General features: G+C 43.1%; 1 protein-coding gene across 1 annotated transcript in view; it reads left to right on the top strand.

Moving 5' to 3' along the window:
• Positions 1–5,000, top strand: part of LOC143026800 (uncharacterized) — a 76,573-nt gene that overhangs the window by 56,123 nt on the left and 15,450 nt on the right. The window lies entirely within an intron of this gene.

Below are 5,000 nucleotides of genomic sequence, written 5' to 3'. Positions count from 1 at the left end.
GATGGTAGTGGTGATGATCGAGGTGGTAGTGATGATGGTGGTGATCGTGGTGATGATGATGGTGGTGGTGACGGTGATGATGATGGTGATGATGATGGAGGTGGTGATGATTGTGGCGATGATGATGGTGATAATGGTGTTGATGATTATGGTGGTGATGGTGGTGGTGATGGTGATGATGGAGGTGATGGCGATGATGGTGGTGGTGATGATGTGGGTGATGATGGAGGTGGTGATGATGATGGTGATGACGGTGATGATGGTGCTGGTGATGATGGTGATAATGGTGGTAATGATGGTGACGGTGGTGATAATGGTGGTGGTGATGATGGTGGTGATGGTGATGATGGAGGTGACTGCGATGATGGTGATGATGGAAGTGGTGGTGATGATGGTGATGACGGTGATGATGGTGGTGATAATGAAAGTAGTGGTAGTGACAGTGGAGATGGTAATGGTGAAAGTGATTGTGGTGTTGGTGGTAATAGAAATGGTGGTGGTGATAGTGATGATGGTGCTGGTGGTAACAGTGGTGGTGTTGGTGGTAGTGATAGTTGAGGTGATGGTGGTGGTATGGTGGCGTTGATGGTGGTGATGAAGGTGGTGGTGATAGTGAAGGTGGAGGTGATTATAGTGGAGAAGGTGGTGGTGATGAAGGTGGTGGTGATAGTGAAGGTGGTGGTGGTGATAGTGATGGTGGTGGTAGTGATAGTGGAGATGGTGTTGGTGAAGAAGATGGTGGTGGTGGTAATGATGGTGGAGGTGGTGGTGGTATTGGTGGTGGTGGTAGTGGTGGAGATAGTGGTAATAGAGGTGGAGGTGGTAGTGGTGGTGGAGGTGGAGGTGGTGATGGTAGTAGTGGTGGAGGTGATGTGGGTGGTGACAGTGGTGGAGAATGAGTGAATGAGGAGGGAAGAAGAAGGAGGAAGAGAAAGAGGAGAGGGATGAAAGGGAGGTGTTTAGGAGGAATAAGAAGAAGAGGATGAGTGGGAAGAAGAGGAGGATGGAGATGGGAGGAGAAGAAAGATGATAGGAGAAAGATGAAGTTAAGAGGAGAAGGAAGAAGAGAAAGGAAGGAGAATAGGAGGAGGAGTGGGATGAGAAGAAAGAGGGAGAAAGGAGAGGAAGGAAAAAGAAGAGGAGGTGAAGAAGATTAGAGGAAGAAAGGAGGGGGAGAGGAAGGAGGAGGAGGAGGAGGAGGGGAAGAGAATTGAAGAAGGATGAAGATGAGGATAATAATGATATGAAAAATTAGTAAGAGAAAGGAGGGGGAGAGGAAGGAGGAGTAGAGGAAGGAGGGGAAGAGAATTGAAGAAGGATTAAGATGAGGATAATAATGATGTGGAAAAGAGAAAGGAGGGGGAGAGGAAGGAGGAGGAGGAGGAGAGAATTGAAGAAGGATGAAGATGAGGATAATAATGATATGGAAAATTAGAAAGAAAAAGGAGGGGGAGAGGAAGGAGGAGTAGAGGAAGGAGGGGAAGAGAATTGAAGAAGGTTTAAGATGAGGACAATAATGATGTGGAAAAGAGAAAGGAGGGGGAGAGAAAGGAGGAGGAGGGGAAGAGAATTGAAGAAGGATGAAGCTGAGGATAATAATGATATGGAAAATTAGTAAGAGAAAGGAGGGGGAGAGGAAGGAGGAGTAGGGGAAGGAGGAGGAGGGGAAGAGAATTGAAGAAGGATTAAGATGAGGATAATAATGATGTGGAAAAGAGAAAGGAGGGGGAGAGGAAGGAGGAGGAGGGGAAGAGAATTGAAGAAGGATGAAGATGAGGATAATAATGATATGGAAAATTAGTAAGAAAAAGGAGGGGGAGAGGAAGGAGGAGTAGAGGAAGGAGGAGGAGGGGAAGAGAATTGAAGAAGGATGAAGATGAGGATAATAATGATATGGAATATTAGTAAGAGAAAGGAGGGGGGGAGGAGTGAGCAGAGGTTAAGGGTTAAGGGGATTAAGACTTGGCTATAAAGGTTGGAAAAGATTAATATCGATCTCAGTTAATGAAGTCTTTGGAGTTGAGGCTTGGCCCTCTCCCAGTCTTGGATGCAAGAATGTGTACGACGATGAAGGGAAAAAAAAAAAAAAAAAAAAAAAAAAAAAAATTAACGGAAGAGTTTACCATCAGAAAATATAAAAGATAAAATTTGGTACATAATGAACAACATAGACGAGCATACCGATAAGGTATCCCGCTGTACATATATACATATATATATATACATACATACATACATACATATATACACACATGCACACATACATACATGCATACATACATAAATACATACATACATACATACGTACACACATGCACACATACATACATACATGCACACATATATACATACATGCATACATACATAAATGCATACATACATGTATACTTACATACATCCGTACACACATGCACACATACATATATACATAGACACGCACACACACACACAAACACACACACACACACACACACACACACACACACACACACACACACACACACACACACACACACACACACACACACACACACACACACACACACACACACATGTATATACATATGTACATACACACATACATATACCAAGAGTATTTTCCCTCTTATAGGGGAGGTAGCCAAAAGGCATAATTCCACTCCCACCCATTTCATCCCCACCCACTCCACTCCAGTTCATCACCCCTCCCTCCTCTCATCCTGGCTCCTCCTGGATGATGGGTCACCCCTGCATCTCCCCCATTCCCTGCGAGATGTGAGACAGAATGATAAGTTGGTAATTAAATTAATCTATGAGCAATATGTGAATATGATTGAATTTTGATTTTACAAAATATAATAATAATAGAGATCACAGGCATGTGTTCTTTCAGCCCATAACGAGTTGGTAGGAGACCCTGTTCACACTAGCCGTTTCAACCGCCGCGGTTCAATTACAGTGTACTTCAATGGAAGCGTTCACACACAACCGTGCAGTTTTTCCTCGACTATGCAGTACCAGGGCTTAAAGCTAATGTATAGATATGTATATAAATGAGTGATTAAGTAGGAAATTGTATTAATATAAGACTATACATATAAAGTTAACAGCTGAATTGATAGATCAATCAATGGATAGATAATTAAATTCACTAACAATTGTACTTACCGCTAAATGAAATATGTATACAAGTAAATAAATAAGTAGGAAAATATATTAAATGACTATACATACCAATTTAACAGCTGAATTGATAGATTAATTAATGGATAAATAGATAGTTGAATTCACTATCGATTCTATTGACTGCTAAATGAAATAATATAGAAACAATCCTTGGCTATCTACCTCCCTTATAAGAGATAAGAAACCTATGGTATATAGATAGAAGAGAAGAAGGGCGGTGAGCTAAACACAGAGAACAGTTGGAGTTTTATTGACTGACGTTTCGTCCTTACCAGGACATTATCAAAGTACAGGTAATTTGATAATGTCCTTGTAAGGACGAAACGTCAGTGAATAAAACTCCAACCGTTCTCTGTGTTTAGCTCACCGCCCTTCCACTCATTTATCTTCCATACTTCAACATAGAAGAGTCCAGATGGAATAGTAATTTGTATGGGACTCTCCGCATGTGTAGAACTGCCGAATCAAAGTGCATAACAACACCCAAAGCCCCGCACGCTTTACCCTTTTGCAATGTCTGCACTTAGGGCATTATGTCGTACCCTGTCTCCCAAAAGACGGCTTGGGACAAATGCAGCGCGGCGTGTCGCGGAGAGTAAAAAAAAAAAAATAATAATAATAATAATAATAATAGATAAAATAAATAAATAAATACATACATACATATACCAAGGCTTTTCCCCCCTTACAAGGAAGGTAGCCAAAAAGGGAAAGGCATAAAATCCTTTCCACCCATTCCATCCCTGAATACACTCCACACCCCTCCACCCTCCCTCTTATCTGAGCACCTCCTGGATGACGGGTCATCCCTGCACCTTGTCCACTGCCCTGGGTCAGAAGTAGTGTCGCAAGACACAGCACATCCACAGCAAGGCCGCTTCATTAAATCGGCGACCCCCCCCTCTTTAATCCACCAAGGCATTTACTCGCTTCTCTCAATGTACGTTCTACCTCCACCTTCACTCCACCTTTTCCTGCCACATTTGCACCCAAGTATCTAAAACTATCCACTTCCTCCAGTTGCTCTCCCTGCTCACTTCCAGTCTACTGCCACTTTCACCCCTTGTACATCTCATCACCTTACTTTTACCCACATTTATCTTTAGCTTTCTTCTATCACATACTCTCCCAAACTCTGCCACCAACTTCCTCAATCCCTCCTCCGATCCTGCCACAAGCGCAGTGTCGTCCGCAAACAACAGCTGGCTCACCTCCCACTTTTCTCCATTTTCTTTAACTATCTCCAATCCCTGACCCACTACCCTTGCATTTACCTCTCGCACCACCCCATCCATTTATAAGTTGAACAGCCAGGGCGACATAACGCATCCTTGACGAAGTCCCACCTTTACCTCGAACCACTTACTCTCTTCATTTCCAATCCTGACACAAGCTCTACTACTCTCATAAAAACTCTTGACAGCTCCCAGAAGCTTTCCTCCTATCCCATATATCTGCATAACCTCCCACAGTGCCTTTCTGTCTACCCTATCATAAGCCTTTTCCAGATCCATAAAAGCCCAAAAAACATCCTTCCCCTTTCCTATAGCTTTCTCACATATCTGTCTTACAACAAAGATCTGATCTACACAACCTCTACCTGTCCTAAATCCACACTGTTCCTCACCAATTACTCCTTCTGTTCCTCTCCTAATCCTCTCAATCAAGATCCTCCCATAAGCCTTCGCAACTACACTTAACAAGCTAATCCCTCTGAAACTACTACATTCACACTTGTCCCCTTTTCCCTTGTAAAGAGGAACTATACAGGCACTCCTCCAGTCCTCCGGCACTCTACCCTCTCTCCAGCAAACATTAAATAACCTCACCAGCCA

The sequence above is a fragment of the Oratosquilla oratoria genome, chromosome 7 (genome assembly GCF_046742065.1).
Source record: "Oratosquilla oratoria isolate Oo_2021 chromosome 7, ASM4674206v1, whole genome shotgun sequence".
Classification (NCBI taxonomy): domain Eukaryota; kingdom Metazoa; phylum Arthropoda; class Malacostraca; order Stomatopoda; family Squillidae; genus Oratosquilla; species Oratosquilla oratoria.
The sequence above is the reverse complement of the archived record's forward strand: the minus strand, read 5'-3'. Positions and strand labels throughout refer to the sequence as shown.